The 21,261-nt window shown below is 42.0% G+C and overlaps 1 protein-coding gene and 1 long non-coding RNA gene across 2 annotated transcripts in view; one reads left to right on the plus strand and one right to left on the minus strand.

Annotated features, from left to right (window-relative positions):
* The window catches only part of LOC138293438 (uncharacterized), a 53,071-nt gene extending 50,199 nt beyond the window's left edge, over positions 1–2,872 (minus strand). Inside the window, exon 1 of the long non-coding RNA XR_011203001.1 lies at positions 2,736–2,872. This is a non-coding gene — a long non-coding RNA (uncharacterized lncRNA). The remainder of the gene's footprint in view (positions 1–2,735) is intronic.
* SHISAL2A (shisa like 2A) overlaps positions 1–21,261 on the plus strand; it is a 354,318-nt gene that overhangs the window by 294,757 nt on the left and 38,300 nt on the right. The window lies entirely within an intron of this gene.

Consider the following 21,261-nt stretch of genomic DNA (forward strand, 5'->3'; position numbering starts at 1 on the left):
GGCACATACCACCTGAATTTCTTTTTAGGGTACTCCAAGCCATTTCAATAGAGTGCTTTATGAGCAAAACAGAGTTCCTTAAATGCTATTTTTTTCTGACAATGACCCAGTGAAGATCGGCCAACACTGCCTTGGCTGAATGGTACTTTGGCAGTTTCTTAATCAGGCGACAAGCAGAGTTTTGCAGCAGTTTAAGCTAATTTAATGGTCTCTGATTAATGCCCAAATATAAGGCATTGCGGTAATCTAACCTAGATAGAACTAGGGGTATAACCACCATTTTTTGCAACTCCGAAGGAGTAAAAGGTAACATTTTCCTTAATATTGTTAGAATGAGGAAACAGGATGATGGCAATTTGTTGATATGATCCACAAATTATAGTTTTGCATCAAAAGAAATTCCTAGATTCCTGACTTTCCCAGCTGGCATAGGGGGCAACCCACAGACTGGGGCCACTAGGATTTATTTCAGAAAGTACTGACTTTACCAAAAGGAAGGACATCTGTTTTTTGTGAATTTAGTTTTAAGCAATTACTTTTCATCCAGAGTTCAATAGCTTGCATACAGTTGTTGAACCGTCTACCACTTCTTTGGTGTTACCAGAGATTGAAACAACAATGTGAGTGTCATTGGCATACGCTTTGGTAGTAGAACCAAACAAATGAATAAGTTTGGCTAAAGGAGCCACAGCCAGATTAAACAGTGTGGGGCTAAGGGAAGACCCTTGAGGGACCCCACAAGGCAAAGTGAAGGTTCTAGAGTTAAAGTCCCCGAGGGTCACCTTCTGCTCATAATGTTCTAAAAACGAAGACAGCAGGTCATAAGATGAGAAGGTGATCCCCATTACAGCTATCTGCTCACGTTAGACCACATGACTCACAGTATTGAAGGCAGCTGGGAGGTCTAACAGGACCACCGCAGCCTTCCCGCCATTATCCATAATCAGTTTGATTTCTTCTGCCACTAAAGCAGTTTCAGTGCTATGGCCAGATCTAAAGCCAAATTGTGACTCATTCAGAATCTTATTTTTATTTAGAAAGTCTGACACATTTTATGTTTTTCAATAACATTAAAAGGAAATGGAAAACAAGATATTGGGCGCTAATTTTGCTCCACTGCTTGATCAAGGGAGAGTTTTTTAGCAGTGGTGAAACTGAAGCTTTTTTTCCACTCCAAAGGGAAACATCCTTTTTCCAGCACATTTTTAAATAAGTTTGTAGGAACAGGTGCTATCCAGTGAACCATCTCATGCATTACTTTAGGTGGTAATGGATCTGAGGGAGCACCAGACTTGGTTTTCAAAATGAATTCGACCACCTGGTTTTCTATCATAGAGGGGGAAACTATGAAGCTCAACCGATCTTAACATAGGAGGATCCGCTTCCTTTGTCTGTACATAAGTAGATCTAATAAGGTCGAATTCATCATAGACTGGTACAACTTTGTCTTTGAAAGAGGTTGCAGGTTTTTCACAAAGGAGCTCACTCTGGGGCGGATCCGTCAAAGAACTGGGCTTAGCCAAGCACTGAGCAGTTCAAAAAGTTCTTTAGATTAATTAGCAGCCTGATAGATTCTCTCCGTGTAATAGCTAGATTTTTCCTCAACAATGCATATTTTATAATCATGAATTAGGCTTTTGTATTTTACCTTTTTCTTTACTCTATACTGAGATTTCAATTTTTTTTCCTGCCTACGACTTTTCTGTTTCAGTATTCTTAGAGTGGGAGAGAACTAAAGCGCTGACGGACCGTTTCTAAATGTTTTCACTTTGACCTCTGGAACTAATTCTGTGACTGCATCATATAAACCATTTAATGTACAATGATGCTGCTTCATTATTATCATCAAGACATACCGGCCTGGAGGCTTCTAAATGTTCATTGAACTCAGCATAATTCAATTTATTCCAATTGCAGCACTTTTTTACCATCCCAGCTGAGGCTTCTAGGATTTAAAAAATGTCAGGTCCAGACTGAAGTGTACAGCAGCGTGGTCTGGCCAAGTGATAGGTAACAGTGTTTTTACACTAAGTTTGGGATGGTTTGAAAAAATGCCATCCAATATATGGCCGGCGTTATCAGTGGCACTCTCCACCCTTTGGCTCATACTAAAACAAATTAAGGTTTCCAATAAAATAGTAGACTCTCTGTTATCAGCATCATCTAAATGGAATTAAAATCCGCAAATACTGTGAAACTGGGGTAATAAATGCTCAACACCATATAGTTGCTTAAGTCCTCCAAGAACTTCGCTTTCAGGCTCGGGGTCTATAAATTAACGCACCATAGAAAATATCCTGGGCGGTAAATTTACAGCTTAATGAAAGCGCCTCGCAATCTGCTAGATACATGGGGTCAGACGAACCTTCCAACAGTTTTGCAATAAATTATTGCAGCGCCGTCTCCACCTTTACCTAACCGATCTAACCTGCTAGACGCCTATCCAGCAGGGAGAGCAGCGGCAAAGTCAGGATCGGAGGCTTCAGCAGCCAATGATTCTGTTAAACATATTTATGGACGGTTGTAAAATTCTAGAAATGCTAAAACTTAATGCTTATGTTTAATTAAAGAGCAGGCGTAGATAAGAAAACAGTTAAAAGGGGTAGATTGAGCAGCCATGCAGGATCGTGGTTTAACATCAATTAATAGTTTTTCTCTCCAGCAGGTGAAATCACAGTTCTTATAACTTTCCAAATAATATGTCAAAATAAAACGAGAACAGTTAGTTCTAGTACCTGCACGATTACATTTTAGCAACGCTTCCCTGGAGTAGTTTATTCGTGGGAAACCGGCAGAGGAGCCCGGTGCACAGGGCAGCCCCGGCTCACCTTCGACATGCCTTTGGCGCGCCCGCTGCGCACGTCCGTGTGAATGATGCCATTTAGTAGTAAAAATGAGGAAAACAAAAACAACTAGAGCGTAAGCGGCTGGTAAGGGAAAGTGGAGCTCTAACAGACTTCGATCGCCGCCATGAAAAATACACCGAAGTGCAAAATACCTCAAGATTCCTGGTAAAGCTCGTTTTAATCGTACTACACTTTAAAACATATAACATACTAAATAGACAAGGCAATGTAGCAAAGTGACAGTGAAATATAATAATATTACCACTGGAAGAAAAATAGCTTGTAGAGACGTAGTAAGATTACCCTAATGATGAAGAATGTCCCATCATGGGTCTGCTGTGTAAGGCATGGTGGACTTGGGCAGGGAAAATGAATAATGGCCCCACGTGGCCAAAACTCCCTCTGCAGCAGTGTCATTGATTTTTTTGTATCTCAGAAATAACTCTCACTACCAGGTTGAGACGATTCATTTCAGACGACATTGCTGACACAGCAGGAACACTTCTGCCTCATAAGAATGCGAGGTCGCCCTGGTCGCGCACCATGTCACAGCAGCCCGCTGCAGAATGTTTGTCGGAAATAAACCACTAAGTAGGTGGTTAACCATAAATAACGGGGCGTAACACAACCCTCCGCAGTCCCTGCAGTGCATGGGGCGCCCCACCCTTCTGGGGGCTTCATTTCAGCCCAAGACCTATGCATGTTAATGAGATGTGGGGGCTTGAGTTTCCCCTCACTGCCTTGGCGGTGTGGCCCCCATCAGTTTGCATTAAGCCACTAATGAGGTGGGAGGTCAGCCGCGGAGTGGGTGGAGACAGGTCTTCTGCCGCTCTGGTGGTGTCAGTGGACAACCTATCCTGGGCCTAAATGCCCACATTTATACGAGCTTTATTTACTTGTGTTAGTTTTAGTTACGTGATGATAATACATTCTTTTAGAGGTATGAAGAAAGATTCAGATTAATTTCCTAGGAACAATTCAGCATGTTTTAACGTGACCCTGCCTGACAGGGAAAGGGTTTTGCATGAATCGTATATGATCTGCAGTTGTTTCAAGAACAGATACCATTTTTGTTTACATTTCAAATCACTTCAGCTGGGGTACAAGTACAAGTAGAAGGACTTCTAAGTACTAATGAGGTAAAACCTTTTAGCAGCACTTGAAATTCGCTCTGGTGTGCTGCGAAAACAGGTGCACTCTGCAAACCACAGACCAGCAGTCCCTCAATTTGGCTAAAAAAAATATAACATGCATTAATATTCAAACACTTATTTGCGCAACCTACTTTTGATGGAAAGGTTTGTGTTCCTGTATTTTTAAAATTGTGGTTTCATCTTTAAAACACACAGATATTTGCGCCATTAGCCACCTTCTCCAATTATACCATACTTGCAGCTGATTTCTTAGCAGTTTTTAAAACAACTCCAAAACTACATGAGCGAGTGAAATGTTGTAGGTATGAATATTTCCAAGCAAAAGGTTTCAATTCATAAATGATTTAGACGAAAGAGCACATCAGTACTGAGTGCAAAGGATCAATGTTATAGTTTTGTTTGTTAATTGTGTTTGTTTAAGGGTAACCAGAGGCCTCAAAATCAACATGATGCATCTCCTGCAATTATGGATTATCCGTTTTTAAAACATTATCGGGTGCGATTACCCAAGTGGCTGCATTTTTCTATTTAATTAAAATCTGTTTAAAAAGAAAGAAGAAGCATAGAGTTTGCACATGGCTGTAACTTATCTCAAGAAAAGCTCCAGCTGGTCAGATGTAACTATGATCTGGTGCACTTCACAAGTGACGCATGAACATACCTCAGTAAAAACATTACAAAGTTCACCATTAGTCATTGGACATCATGTAGACAACATATGTTGTGTAATATTCACATAGTACTTGAAAAAACCTTTTGCCAGGATCTTTACATCAATAGGCACATACCACAGGATATCTAAAAATAAGATGGGATTTTTGCGGCATGACACTTGCTTCTGTCAGTAACTCAACCACGTCAAAGACAAGTTACTGATCCTGGAGAGCAATCTTTTAAAACAAATGATTTAGCAGGAATTATCCGGGACTCGTTCACAACTCAGGAGCTATATAAGGATATGAAGCCTTCAAGCCAACTCAATCCAAGAGTAGAGTAAAAAGGGTGCTGTTTAATTCTAATGATGTCATGTAGACTGTAAGCCTTTTAAACCCCACAATTGAAAATGCATTCTAGGATGCTTGCCACTCATGCTCATATAATAATGCTTAGAGTCTCGGGCACAAATGGCCAACTTTTGTGGATAGCGATTTCCAAATTGTGATTTTCTGCAAATTGCAGTTAGGAAATCACTATTTGCAATGTATGAAAATTCCTACCTTTAATTAGATGTTCCTAGTGGGTCCGAAATCTACCTACCATGTGAATATTAACAAGGAAGGTCGCAGTTTGCAGCTCAGTAGAAATGAGCCATCTTTAGGGATAGTGGCCTGCTGAGGTTGGCAGGCTACCATGCCTGTGATTGCTTTTAAAGCGTATGTGATAATTCAAGCTAAGAATGGCAGTTTTTCCACAAAACTCTATACCATCCCAACGAACAAGAGCAGCCTCTTGCATTTCAATAACCCACACGCTTGCGCCCTAAGAGAAAATCTTTCAGTAGGGCAATTCCTGAAGATCAGAAGAAGCTGCTCAGAGATCCAAGACTATAAAGCAGAAGCAGAGATACTTACAGAAAAAAACATTATCCAGAACACACATTATCCAGAAGGCCATAAAGTGGTCACGAACAACCAAAGAGAGAGGCCTTGTTAGTGGACAAGAAAGAAGAAAAGAAAGGCCTGATTTGTGTGAGCACATACAGCAACGTTTCTCACCAAGTAAAGGAAGTTATTTCAAAACAGTGGCGTATCTTAACATGCAACTAGCTCTTGTTCAATAAACCACTCTTCTCACTCAAGAGGAATAGGAGTCTCAGGGACATTCTTGTCAACACTAGACTAAAGAAAACTAATCACCGAGCCAATACACCCTGTGGACCTTCCAAGGACTATGGGCCATTATCCATGTGGACAGTGCTCAATATGCCCAATGACAGCAGTCTGCAACAGTCTTTTTCAGCTCCCCCTAATGATCTTCTTCTCAATGGATTTCCTCACTACCATCTTCCAAAAGGTACCAGGTACCTCTCATCTCTCGCTAACCTTCTCTCACATTCATTTCAATTGCTTTTTAACACTACTTATTCCACCATAGTGTAAGGTAAGTAGTTCGTTGTATGATTAATGAAAATCTTAACAGTAACATCCCAACACATAGAAGATAATTTCAGTATGTCACTTTAAAAAAAGTAAGCAGAAAAATGAAATAAACCTCCCATAATGGAATATTTAGGACGTTTCAAAAGTTAGTGCAAATGCATTTCACAGAAAGTGCAATGTGCAATACAGGAGTCCTGTTGGGATGTTGGGTTCTTCGCGTACCAATCTTTTGAAGCAATTTATGCATTCATTGCATTTTAATTTCATATACGGGCCAAACAATACTTTCATAGTAAAAGCATTTCATTTTAGCAGAATATTCATAAAAATGATAAAAATAGGATTCAGGAAATAGGGGTTGTCATACTGGGAATGCAGATCATTAATGTAATGTCAAACCATTTAAACAGCGACAAGGTCTTACCAGAGGTTAAAGACAACGGACGGATCACCAAACAGAAGGCTTTTGTGGCAAGTATTAAAACCAGTGAAAATTCGCAATTAGTACAGCATGCTGTACAAACATCCGATTTCAAAAATCTAAGCAATTATAATTTCATGTTGAGTATTAAAATCAAAATAAGTTCATGAAATGTAAAAGCTGGGCTACCATCCCATTCCATAAGGGGAGTCTCGTAGAGGCAATTTGGATTCACCCTATGCCTACACATCTAAGCACCTTGTTTATTCATGACCACGTTTGCAAATTTGTTTAAAAAACCAATAACAATCCCCCAGCCTAGTATTTTCAAAGCTGAGCTCAGGGAAAGACTATTGAACGCTGCTATTAAAGTGTGCCAGTGCTCATACGAGAGTCAAGGATTACAGACTGCGTTTGATCAATAACTTTCCTGATATAGCAAAGGATTTAGCAATTTTTAAATCCAAAGGAACATCACACATATAGACATTAGTCACTGCCTATTTGCAAGTTCTGGCTATGCTGCTAGAATATTGACCTTAGAAAGACGCTCCTTTGGGGCAGCAGAGGTGGGAAACAACATATTACTAGGTGATCCACAGATTAGAGGCATATGGACATAACCTTCACTGCTTGTACTGACATTTTTGTTTTCCAGTGCCCTCTGAATTCCGATATTGGCAGTGTCAAAAGTCTGATGAGTAAAATGTTCCCTGGGGCTTTCCTCCCCATGGCGACATTTAAATGTGTTGACAACCAAATGTCCTTGTGGAATTTGTGGACGCCCAAGGCACCCAGAATGTGCCTGATTTGGTTCATGTCTTGTGCTTTCATCAGGTGCTTTCCTCGTTTTTTTAGGATACTTTTCAAGTGGGGCAGTGTCAAGGCTGGAACTTTTAGATTATCTGTGACAAGATTTAATATAGTGGAAACACTATTGAAATATCTTGCCTGTGAACTCTTTGCGTTATTGAAGATCACCTGCAAAGCACATTTCATGGAACCTTCTTCTGCCCTAATAACGTGGTGGTAGTATTCTATTAAGACCTTTTTTGCATTTGATGGCCATATTCACCACCCCAAACTCCAGCCATGTCAATGTTTATCTTGTCTTGTTGTCTGAGCATGTTTGTCTTCTTGGTTTTCGGAGCCCAAATATTTTCCGATATGCAGCAATGTGACAGTGCTCTAGTGTGTTTGTGAACATTCCTGAGAGGGCAAGATGCCTGTAATTAATAGTGGGTAATCATTTGGCACAGATTACTGTTTGGATCCCTTCGGCATTTTTGCTCTCTAGTTTATGATGGAGTTTAACTAAGGCAAATGATGCTTTAGCTGCCATTTCCTCTATTTCCCCTGCCTGTAAAAAGTATTTGCCTGTGTCCGACAGTCAGACACCAGGGTAGTTGTATTTACCAGTCATGGTTATGTTTAAGGGTCCCAGGTTCCATGTCAATTGACGTTGTTTTACCCGTTGTCTGAAAAGTAAGACTTTGGTTTTTGCAGCATTTGCTTTTAAGGAGTTTCTAGTATTGTAATTGTGTAATATGCCTAGTGCCCTCTTCATGTCAATTTGTCTATGATCTACTATTACCAGATCATCTGCATATTGCATCAGAGGTAACTTTAGGGGCCCGAGTCTTACAGGGAAAGAGGTTCCCTTTCAGCAGCTCTAAACCCAGCTCTGTCGCCTACAAGTAAAAAGAAAATGAAGCAATGACAGGTCCCTGTTTCAGACCTTTGTTTGTATGTATATTTGGAGTGACATGAGTTTGGGTTAGCTTCATCTAGTCTCAGGTGTCTGAGTATAGGGCTGTTATAGCCACCAGTAGGTGTTTAGGTTCCCCAAGCGGCGCGCTTTGCCCATAATCTTCTTTGGCCAATACCATTAAATGCCACACTGTAATCAATGAAACATGAATGAATATAGTGGGCTTGTGGATTCTTTACCTGCCTTATCCACCAAGTATGAAAGAGTGATCATATTATCCATTGTGAATGCTTTTCGACAAAGCCCCATTTGGTAATATCAGATGATGTTTTTGTCCCTGACCCAGGTCTCTAATGCGTGCAAGAGTACTTTCACAAAGGCTTTCCCCTCCATGTCTAATGAGTCCATTAGGCTATAGTACTCTGGTGCAGTATTTTGCCTTTTTGTGGATTGGGTGCTGGATAGAACCCCTCTAAGACTCCGGAATGCTAGAGGACAGAATGCATTAATTAAAAAGTGTGTGCATGCAAGGTGCCCAGAGATCAACGTCTTCCCTGAAGACAGTTCCAGGTATACCATTTGGCCCAGGGGCCCCATCCTTACAGACTGACTTAAGGAATGTTCCTATTTTCCCCTCAGTTAGCTTGAATGTATTCTCTTTAAACTCCTTGCAAACACCTAATTAGGTCTTCCAAAGTGGCCCTCTGTTCCGTAGCGCCCACAAATATGCCATAGTGCATCAAAGCACTTTACATGACCCATACACAGCAACATTTTACGGATTTTGCATGGTCCTGGGCCAAACGTATTTTGCAGGCTCTTCCTCACAACAGCTTTGAATTTATGATCCAATTTCACCTCTTTCATTCCCTCTTTGGCCAAGGCACTCACAGTGCAAAGGCACACTGTTCAAACTCTAATTGTATTTACATTTAATATTCATGGATAGTGACGTGCGTTTTTAATATTGTGACACAATAGCAGCCCACTAATACTACTGCAAATAATCTCTGTGACACCCTCCCATTTCTCGCGTGAGATCACTTTTGATTTAAAATATTTTTTTATGGATATTGCATGCAACACAAGCACAACATTTCTCTGCAAAAAGTCTGTAATGGACTCTCACATATTATCCACATTACAAATAAATTAAAGGAAAACGGTATCTAAAGCAATCTGTTTAAGAATTAGTCAAGGTAATTAGGGCAAGACTCTGCAGAACAGTGCTGGTTGCATTAGGACTGCCCCTGAAAGGGTGGGGCCCGGGCTATAGCCCAATTTGCCCATGCCTTAAAACATTTCTGCACATACAGAGATAATGGATCATACATGTGTATATCATCCTGTAGGACATTTTACACAGGATAATAAGAATTACAAAGTGTAGGAGTCAAATGTCATCCACACTAATAGACAGTATATTTTAAGAGTGTTTGAACTGGAAAGCACAAACTTGGTATTTAAAACATATTGGGCTTTTTTTAGGATAATTAAAGGCTGGGGAAAATTAATAATGTTCCAACTTATACCATGCAGTTTGCATGCAGCTCTTTAATGACAGTTCATAGCTCTCTGTGCAATATTAGGATTGTAACTTATGGACTCCAAGTAACAAAAGGCTCTCTGTGACAAAAGCAGTACGATAGAGAGCTATCCACCTAAATAGAGCATTGTGATCTGCACGGTGCACGTTCTTTGCAGGAGGCATATTAACCCTCTTTGCTACTTTAGGATGAGTCAGATTGCCACTCTCCATCTCTCTATAGAATTGTCACTAGACAAATCTCCATCTCTCTACAGAAGAAACGTAATCACCAGAGTTATCTTGACATTTTTTTGGTTCCTTGAAAACTGCTTGACACAGAAAGAACTCTGATGCAGGTATTTTTTTAACCCAGAAGTTATTTCTAAGCACAGCTCTTCACAGGTCAGCGCCAGGTGCCGACTACTCTAAAGTCTGCCCTGTACAAGAACTTTAGAGTTGGGTTTAACCACCCCTTGGGAAGAACGCAATCATGCTAATGGCATTTCCATTAATTGACTGCCCCTGCAAGTTACATTATATAGGTATGACATCAAGGAAAATAAAAATGACGATCTGTTAACTTCACAGCAATATCCGCTGCCAGAGTTCATCTATACAAATTACAGCACACTACATAGAAGAACAACATTATGGCACAGATATTCACTGGACCATTATAGAAAAATACTACACAGTGACAACATGACAAGGACCTTACTCAAAAGAGAATGGATATGGGTGAACAGGCTAGGGCCCCACAAACATGGCCTAAACGATGAGATTCCCTGGAATCAGCCAAATTCTCTGTCATGAAATTGTCAGGCTCATCTGGATGATCACTGTAGATCTTTTATCCTAAGTTAGCCTAGAGGGTATTCTAATAGGACCAGGACCTCAGATTAGGAGCACATCAGAAAACGCAATTATCTCTCTTGACTCCATACCTACTTGTACAACTTGATTCTCTATACACTTGAGTCTGGATTTTACTGAAAATTGGACTTTACTTTAGTAAAATGAAAAACCGCTGTAGTGGATGTCTTATAATATTATGACTACTGGTATTTTGAAGAACTGCGGGGACAATTACTGTTACTGGCGCACTCGCGGAGATCTTCCTGCCTCGGGTTCAGAAACCACAAGTGCTTTGGTGAGACACCATACCTTAGCCCATCACTACTGGATCTTTGGACTCAGTAAGGAGTGTAGTAGTCAGATTCATTCAACACAGATAAATAACATAAGAACCATAAACAATGCTAGACACCATTAACCCCTTCACTGCCAGGTCTTTTCCCCCTCAGATGCTGGCCTTTTTTTGGCTATTTGGGACAGTTTGTGCGTAGGCCCTCATAACTTTTTGTCCACATAAGCTACCCACAACAAATTTGCATCCTTTTTTTCTAACATCCTAGTGATTCTATAGGTACCTAGGGTTTGTGGGTTCACCTGGAGGAGACCAAATATTAGCCAAAATACAGCGAAAATGTTGTTTTAAAAAAAAAGAAAAATGGGGAAAAAGTGCTGCAGTTGAAGGCTTGTGTTTTTCCCCTGAAAATAGCATCAACAAAGCGTTTGTGGTGCTAAAATCACCATCTTCCCAGCTTTCAGGAACAGGCAGACTTGATTCAGAAAACCAAATTTTTCAACACAATTGTGGCATTTTACTGGGACATACCCCATTTTTACTATTTTCTCTGCTTTTATCCTCCTTCCAGTTAATGACAGAAATGAGTGTAAAACCAATGCTGGATCCCGGAAAGCTAAACATGTCTGAAAAGTAGACAGAATTGTGAATTCACCAGTGTGTCATTCGTGTAGATCCTACAAGGTTTTCCTACAGAAAATAACAGTTGAAATAAAAATATTATTGAAATTGAAGTGAAAAAATAAATTTTTCTTCACGTTTTACTCTGTAACTTTTTCCTGCGATGTCATATTTTCAAAAGTAATATACCGCTACATCTGCTGGGCTCCTCTGGTTGTGGGGATATATTGGGCTTGTAGGTTCATCAAGAACCCTAGGTGCCCAGAGCCAATAAAGGAGCTGCACCTTGCAATTGGTTTTCATTGTATAGCAGGTATACAGCAATTCGTTTGGTGAAATATAAAGAGTAAAAAATAGGTCTCAAGGAAACCTTTGTATTTCCAAAATGGACACAAGAAAAGTTTTTGAAAAGCAGTGGTTATTTGCACATCTCAGGGGTCCCCATACTAGCATGTGAATTACAGGGCATTTCTCAATCAGAAATCTTTTTTACACACTGTCTTACATTTGGAAGGAAAACATTTAGAGAAAGACAAGGGGCAATAACACTTGTTCTGCTATTCTGTGTTCCCCCAAGTCTCCCGATAAAAATGGTACCTCACTTGCATGGGTAAGCCTAATGTCCGCGACAGAAAACGCAACATGGAAACATCATATTTTTACATTGAAAATTTATGTGTTTTTTGGAAAGTGCCTAGCTGTAGATTTTGATATCTAGCTCAGCCGGCACCTAGGGAAAACTACCATACCTGTGCATTTGTGAAAACTAGACATGTAGGGGAATCCAGGATGGGTCGACTTGTGGGGCTTTTACCAGGTTCGGTTACCCAGAATCCTTTGCAAACCTCAAAATTTGACAAAAAAACACTTTTCCCTCACATTTCGGTAATAGAATGTTCTGGAATCTGGGAGGGTCCACAAATTTCCTTTCACCCAGCGTTTCCCCCTAGTCTCCTGATAAAAATGGTATCTCACTGGCGTGGGTAGGCCTAGTGCCCGCAACAGGTAATGCTCCTAAACACAACATGAACACATCACATTTTCCCAAATAAAACAGACCTGTTTTTTGCAAAGTGCCTGCTGTTGGTTTTGGCCTCTATCTCAGCCGGCACCTAGGAAAACCTACCAAACCTGTGCATTTTTGAAAATTAGACACCTAGAGGAATCCAAGATGGGGTGACATGTGGGGCTCTCAGCAGGTTCGGTTACCCAGAGTCCTATACAAACCTCAGAATTTGGCAAACAAAACACTTTTTCTACAGATTTCGGTGATAAAAAGTTCAGGATTCTGAGAGGAGTCACAAATTTCCTTATACCCAGCGTTTCCCCAAGTCTCCTGATAAAAATAGTATCTCACTTGTGCGGGTAAGCCTAGTGCTCGCAACAGGAAATGCCCCAAAAGACAATGTGGACACATCACATTTTCCCAAAGAAAACAGATCTGTTTTTTGCAAAGTGCCTAGTTGTGGATTTTGGCCTCTACCTCAGCCGACACCTACGAAAAACCTACCAAACCTGTGCATTTTTTAAAACTAGACATCTAGGGGAATCTAAAATCGGTGACAGAAAGTTCTGGAATCTGAGAGAAGCCACAAATTTCCTTCCACCCAGAGTTCATCCATGTCTCCCGATAAAAATGGTACCTCACTTGTGTGGGTAGGCCTAGTGCCCGTGAAAGGAAATGCCCCAAAACACTATGTAGACAACTCAAAATTATCAAATACAAAACTACCTGTTTTTGGGGGGGCACCTGCGTTTTTTGGTCCTGGGCTCAGCAGCCATATAGGGAAACCTGCTACACCCAAACATTTTGGAAAACTAGACACCTGAAGGAGTCCAGGGAGGTGAAATGTGTGGATCCCCAGTGTTTTCTTTCCCAGAATCCTCAGCAAACCTAAAATTTAGCTAAAAAAATAAAATTTTCCCCACATTTCTGTGTGGTACCACTGCACCGGTGCAAATTTCCTACCACCCAACGTTCCCCTCAGTTTCCCGGTAAAAATGATACCTCACTTGTGTAGGTGGGCAAAGTGCCTGTGACACGAAAGAGCCAAAAACATGTCAAAAATGAGGGGGAACCAAAGCAGGTCAAAAAGGGCAGTTTGAAAAAAAAACATTTTTAGGCTGACAAGTGGGGCAGGATTTTATTATCGGTATAGATGCGACAATGCTGGGTGGTAGGAATTTTGTGAATTCCTGCAGATTCCAGAAGGGTCCATCACAAAAATGTGGGAAAAATGTCTGATTTCAAGCAAAGTTGGAGGTTTACAGTGCATTATGGGTAAAAAAATGGTGCTGGGTGGATGTGAAGCACACCACCCTGGACTCACCCAGATGTTTAGTTTTCAGATGTGTCTAGGTCTCGTAGATTTTTCTACATGGCAGCGTCCCAAATTCCAAAAAGTGTGTCCCTCACCATTCCAAGTGGGACAATTTTGAGAGTTAGACAAGCTCTCATGGCCCAAATTTAAAACCAAAACCCAAAATAATCAAATGTCCTCTTGCTTGCCGTGGGGTAAGATGTTTTAGTGTGCGGGGGGAGATCTGAAAGACTGTTACCCCCTTCAGTTGGGGTGGGGGCATAACCAGGCCCATACTGGTTGGGAGCCACCACCCACTATTTTTTTTATTTTTTTATTCCCTGGCATCTAGTAGGTTTTCTGCACGCCCGGGGAGTCAATAGGGGGTAATTGCCCCATCTGCCCACCGGTGGGCAGAACAACTTTGTCCCCATTTATTTGGGGTGGGGGTATGGCCATAAACCCACCCTCTTTTAAAAAAAAAAATCTTCCCTGGTCTCTGCTGGGTATTCTGCTCCCCTTGGGGGCAGATGGGCCTTCCAGAAATAGGGCGATCTGCCTCCAAGGGGGGGAGAAATGGCCAACAGTAATGTGCCCCCATGGGGAGCAACCCTTCCCTGAGGGTTTGCTCCCCATCTGTAAAGAAAGTTTAACAAAAAATCCCTGGTGCCTAGTGGTTTCTGCCCCCCTTCGGGGCAGATCGGCCTGATTAAAATAGGCCGATCTGCCACTCAGGGGGGCAGAAATGACCTAAAATAAATTTGCCCCCAGGGGAGCGACCCTTGCCTAAGGGGTCGCTCCCCTTAAGAGAAATTGTCACAAAAAATACCTGGTGTCTGGTGGTTTAGATCGGCCTAATAAAAATAGGCCGATCTGCCCCCAACGGGGGCAGAAATAGCCTAAGAATAATCTCCCCCCAGGGGAGAGACCCTTGCCTAAGGGGTCACTCCCCTCCTGTAAAAAAAGAAAAGTAAACAATCCCTGGCGTCTAATGGTTTCTGCCCCCCCCCGAGGGCAGATTGGCCTAATTACAGTAGGCCGGTCTGCCCCATGGGGTTGCAAAAAAGACCTTAAAAAAACTTGCCCCCGAGGGAATGACTGTTGCCCGAGGGGTGACTCCCCTTATTCATAAATATAAAAGAAAAAACACCCTGGTGTCTAGTGGGCATTTCTGCAGCCTGATCGCTTCACAATTGGGCTGCAGAAATGCTTACTGAAACATAAAAGGAAAGGAAAAGACTTTCCTTTCCTTTCATGCCTCTGCCTGCCCCCACCTCTCGGTCGGAAGATAAATGCTTTGCATTTCTCTTCAGGATCACGGTGGAAGCTCAGCTTCCAGTACAATGGGAGGTGACATCTGATGAAGTCAGCACGCGATTATCGTGCTGACGTCATCAGACTTCACTGGGGGGGGTGTGGGGTTCCGAGGTGGAAGGGGAAGCGATTCCCTTTCCATCCCTGCCCTGGGGGGGTGGGTGGGAGTCTCAGGGGGGGGAGCGCTCCCCCCATGAGCCCGATGCAGGACAAGCTGGTCTTGTCCTCAGCACACAGCGACCGTGGCCGAGGACTAGACCAGCTCGTACCGGGCCCCAGAGGGGTTAAATACTAAATCAAACACCAAACTGAATAAAGTTTCTAAGCTTTATTACAATCCCAAAATCAATGCAATGTATATTGTGCGCAGAAATGAGTTATAAACATACATGAAAATCATAGGTTGACCAATACTTAAGCCTACTTAACACTATAAAAGGATAACAAATTTCAAATTTCAAAGCAGATGATGGTGACATCAGTATATCATCAAAATACAATTTCTAACAATCAATTTATCAGGGCTGGGCCATCCTTACTCTAACACAAATTTGGACTTGCATGTGTGGAAATGGGTGGGTTAACACATGCGGACAAAAGGCAAAGAGGAAAAGACAAAATAATTTGGAAAAATCATCTAACTAGGGCAACTCTCTAAAAAAATACGATGGTGTAGTTATCTAAGCTGAAAAGGGATCAAGAAACCACATTTAGTTACAGCTCTCCTCATGGGACAGCAGACAGGAAGTTTTGTCGAGTAGAACGATCACCTTCTTCCAACATCAGTTGATAGCAGCATCAGGACAGTGCAGAACACGGGCTGCACAAAGGACAGGTCAGCAGTTCATAATTGATTGGGCATATTAGTACTGAACAGCATAAGCAGGTGGGGCAATTACGACTAAAAGGAAACTCATCAGATGACTTGGAGAGGGAGAAGAGGTGACAGCAGCAGACTCAAGGCAGGAGTAGACTATACTGACTCTAGCAGACTACTAGACAGACTGACTCGAAGTTTCAAAGTCTCTCACTAATTAGAAATATCCATGGGCCCTTCGATTGGTCCTCCAGGTGGGCTCAACTTACGCACAGGATTCAGTATCCAATTGTAGCCGGTGACACCATCAAGTTTGCAACTATTCTGGATTTTCTCAGAGAAAACATTTAGTCATTTCAATGAATTCATACAGTTCCAACAAAGTATAAAATTTTCTAGTTGTTTGTTACTTTCAAATCCTTTCTCACAATCAATCAATCAATCAGTTTTTGTAAAGTGCATCTACTCACCCGTGAGGGTCTCAAGGTGTTAGTGGTGGGTCTGGACCTCATTCGAAGAGCCATGTTATGAGGTTCTGAAGATGGTGAGCGATGGGCTTTGTCTAAGGTGCGTGGGCAGGTTGTTCCAGCTCTTAGCTGCGAGGTATGGAAAAGATCTGGCGGTGGTTTTTCAGATGCGTGGGATGGTAGCTAGCACCTGCTGGGTGGAGCAGATGGGTCTTGTGGGGTTATGGAAGGAGATGTGATGGTTCAGGTAGGCCAGTCCGATGTTGTGCAGGGCCTTGTAGGTGTGGGTGAGTACTTTGAAGTTGATTCGCATATTTACTGGGAGTCAATGGAGGGTCCTCAGTTTTGGGGAGATGTGTTCTTGGCAGGGGAGGTTCAGGACGAGTCTTGTGGCAGCGTGCTGGATGATTTGTAGTTTCCTGATGTTCCTTGTTGGGCTGCTGGCGTAGAGTGCATTGTCGTAGTCGAGCTTGCTAGTGACTAGGGTGTGGGTGATACATTTGTGGCAGTCGACCGGGATCCATTTGAAGATTTTGCAGAGTTGGCAGAGAGTGTGCCAGCAGGAAGAGGTGACTGCATTTACCTGTCGGGCCATTGAGTAGCAGATAATTCCTAGGTTGCAGGCGTGGTCAGTCGGAGTAGGTGGTGCTTTGAGCGATATGGGTCACCAGAATTCATCCCAGGCTGAGGTGGAGTTTCCGAAGATGACGAGCTCGGCCTTGTCCGAGATGAGCTTGAGGCAGCTCTCCCTCATCTAGGTGGCGACGGCTTTCATCTCAGTGTGAAAGTTCATCTTAGTTTTGTCTGTGTCTTCAGTGAGGGATATGATGAGTTGTGTCATCGGTCTATGACATGATGTTCATTTCATGGTCTCTGGCGATGGCTGCCAGCATGGCCATGTATATGTTGAAGAGTGTTGGGCTCAGTGAGGATCCGTGAGAGATTCTGCAGCGTGGAGTCTGGTGCATAAGGTGCTGTGGGATACCATGTCGAGGAGTATGAGTGCTGTGGTGTGTCTGCGGTAAAGCAGTGTGTAGATGTCATCAGTGGCTGCAAGAAGAGCTGTCTCTGCTGTGGTTGCTGGGGAATCCAGACTGAGAGGCATCCAGAAAGTTGGTGTCCTCGAGTAATTGTCGCAGCCGTGAATTTATGGCTTTTTCCAGGACTTTGGCTGGGTAGGGTAGCAACGAGATGGGTAGGAAGTTCTTGAGCTCTCATGGGTCGGCTGTGGGTTTCCTCAGGAGGAGGCAGACTTCAGCAAGTTTCCAATCTTTGGGGAAGGTGGCTGTTGTGATGCAGCAGTTCAGCATCTTGTTGAGTTTGGGGGCGATGGATGCACTGGCCCTTTTGTAGATGTGGTGACGACGGGTCTGTTGGAGCTCCGGAGTGAACGCTGTTCATGATAATTTCAGTCTCTTCTATGTTGAGCATTTACCAGCTGTGGATGGTTTGGGTGCGTTCTGGGGGGCTGGGTTGGTCGTAGGTTCTGACGCTGGGTGGGTTCTGCGGGAGGAAGTTGTCATAGATGTCTTTAGTCTTGCAGTGGAAGAAAGTGGCCAGTTTGTCGCAGAGTTCTTGCGATGGAGGGATGTTGGTGGCTTCAGAGGGAGGATTGGTGAATTCGTTGATTACCATGAAGAGTTCTCTCATGTTGTGCGGGGAGCTGTTGATGCGTTCTTGGAGTGCAGCTTTTTTGCATTCTTGATGCATTGGTGATGGATGGCAATGGTGGCTCTGAAAGAGGCGACGTGTTTGCTGGTTTTGCTGTTTCTCCATTTCTTCTCTAGGTGTCTGCAGGTGCGTTTGGATTCTTGGAGTTCGGCTGTGAACCAGCTGGCTTTTTTTGGGACACGCTTGACCGAAGACGATCAGAGGGGGCTAAGAAGTTGGCACATTCGGTTATCCAGGAGTTGAGGTTGCGTGCTGCGGCATTGGCCTCATCGGTGAGGGACAGGGTGATTTGGCGAGGTTCATGGTGTGTTGCTCCTTGGTGATTCCGTTCCATTTCCTGAGGGGGGCCCTGGGGACGTTGAGGCAGCTGTTGGGTGCAGTGACAACGAAATGTATGCAGTGTTGGTCAGTCTAGTCCGGAGTGGAGGCATTCTTGAAGGTGATTCGGTTCCTTGAGGTAAAATTGGGCCTAGTGTGTGTCCTGCGGTGTGCGTGGGTGGGGTGATTAGTTGCTTGAGGCTGATACACAGGATATGGTATACACAGGGTGAGCTAAACAATTCCCACATGAAGATTAATAAAATTTCCTGTCTTTTCAACAGTTAGAACAAATATTGTTACATAGTTAAAAATGAAACATGTTTGTCGTCTTCAGTACAATAGGACATCCAACATCACGTCAGCAACCTAGGGAAAAATTCAGGTCAGAGGGAACAGAACATGTAATTTTCCTTTATTGCTGCAAGAATGAATCTTCAGGCCTCGTCTTCCTAAGAAAGCATAAATGAACATTAATACATTAAAAAGACTCCTAAATCTTATTGCGGTACCTACAATTATATCAAATATGCAAAGCAAATTATTTTATTGCAAAGATTATTTAGGACATATTAGAACAGTTTTAAACATGCATTTAATTTTCTGCACACATGTAACTCACATTAATAAAATTCCTTTAATTCAATATAACTATGAATAATTCATGATCATTTAATACTCATAATATACTTTAGTTCTAGTGTTTCTTCTTAAAGATAATACTTTAAACATTCATTCATGTCAGTAACTCGCTCAAATATAAATGCACAATATCTTCATGTTAAAAAGTGACGTCAAATGCGAATGGAGTCCACATTGTTCACGATAATTCAAACGTACACATTATACATTTTCACATTAATTTCTCTGTTAGGCTTTTGAATGAAGGCCTATAAGTCACCATATGCTAACTTCTATGCCACTAATGTATTAGTACAATTCAATCTGTATCGCTACCTACCCACATTAACCCATGTTTGCCAACATTTGTCATAACAGAACAATCAAAATCCTCGACCTTTTTCCTCTAAGGATTTTTTTTATTAAAAAAGTGTAATTAACCTCTAGATACCAGGCATCTACGTGTATACATTGATTATGAGCTCAAATTAGTCCTATACATAATAGAAGTATGAGCCTACATAGACCTAGTTTTTCTAAGTCATGCAGGTTGTAGTATAATTCCCGACAATGACGGAGGACTCCCTTGGCATCAATCTGGGAACTACATGTTCCATTGTAATGTCATCACATCTCCGCACACGTGCACTGGGCCCCAACAAGTGACCAGCAAAACATATACCAGTCTCCATCATGGACATCAATTCACCAAAATGCCAGGGGTAGCAGAAGTGACATCACGTGCCCTTTGACCTGCACCTTCAAGCACACACATATTTACACATATGCACAAATTCTCTCTCTCATATAAACACACGAAGTACTGTGGGGCCTTATGTCCCTCGTTTTCCAGTACTTGATATCAGCCCGCACCCTCGTCACTGGTTTTGCTTTATTCTCCGCTTCCTTTTATTAAAAAGGGGGTATTCCCACGTTCTCCTTTTGAGGTCAAACAAAGACAACCTTTTTTTTCTTTGCCAGCAGTGTGATAACTAGATAATGAACTGTTTAAAAAAAAAAAAAGGGAAAGTGAGATCTAATGGTGGTCCAGAATGTCTTGAAGCCCTTGTCAAAACCGTGTGCCTAAAAAAAACCGTTAACATAGTTATGTCCGAAATGTAGCATAGGAGAAGCACATACAGAGACGAAAGGAAAATTACACAACTGAATCCAAAGAGGACTTAGCACAAAATAATAAATCAGTGGCTACGACCAAAAATTATAAAACGAAGCTTGTGATAAGCACACCACACTTTTATTATCTATTATATTTAATCTCCAAAACAGAAAAAGAGGGATCCTATTTGTATATAAGGAAAGGTTATTGATTATGTAGCTTGAAAGAGCTAGACAATTTGTAGGCAATAAGGCAATTAGGCCTGAACAAAGGGACTGATTTATCCATGATATAACATGAATATTGCTGAGAAGGGCATTATAAAAGGCCATGACCACTGACCTAAAAGAAAAAAACGAAACCTATATCAGCACAAAAAGGAACTAAGGGCCCGATTTATATAGAGTTTGGCGGAGTGGTTACTGGTTCATAAATGTGAGGGATATCCCGTCTTCCATATTACAATTTCCATAGGCTATTATAGAATTGTAAAACGGCGGACGGGATATCCGTCGCGTTTGTGATTGAGTAACTTCTGCCACCAAATCCTCAATTATGCCCTAACTAAAGTGCAAAATACAGTCAGAACGTTTGTGGCTAGTGATTCCTGAAAAAACTAATGCAGACTAAATCAATAAGGGAGACTTTTGTGCTGGAATTAGTCACAAAGAGCCCCCATCGTTTACCCAGAATTTACAGTTGCAGCTCTCAGATGAACTGTCTCTCCACTAATGATCCCCTTTTATAACCAAATAAAGTAACAAGATATGACTATAGCTCATAGTAGAACTGAATTGCAGAATATAGGACAGAAGAGGCCTAGCACAAGGTCCAAGGGTAAATTATAAAATGCTTGGTGCGGACATTATGTAATATCTGATCACTCATGAAATAATTAGTCCCCAGGAGATTCATGACATTGAGAATGTCTACCTCCATAGCTTCACTGCTCATTGGGGTACATTTCAGATTGTAAGGGCTGTCCTTGGCGTTGTCTCTTGCTGTGGGTTAGAGCTTAGATATTTATGCATCAACCCAAGTTCTAGGTACACACTGAAAGGACATGATAGTTGTGAAGCTCAAGCTATGCAGCAATTATTTGCTTACAT

Source organism: Pleurodeles waltl, chromosome 4_2 (assembly GCF_031143425.1).
Source record: "Pleurodeles waltl isolate 20211129_DDA chromosome 4_2, aPleWal1.hap1.20221129, whole genome shotgun sequence".
Lineage (NCBI taxonomy): Eukaryota > Metazoa > Chordata > Amphibia > Caudata > Salamandridae > Pleurodeles > Pleurodeles waltl.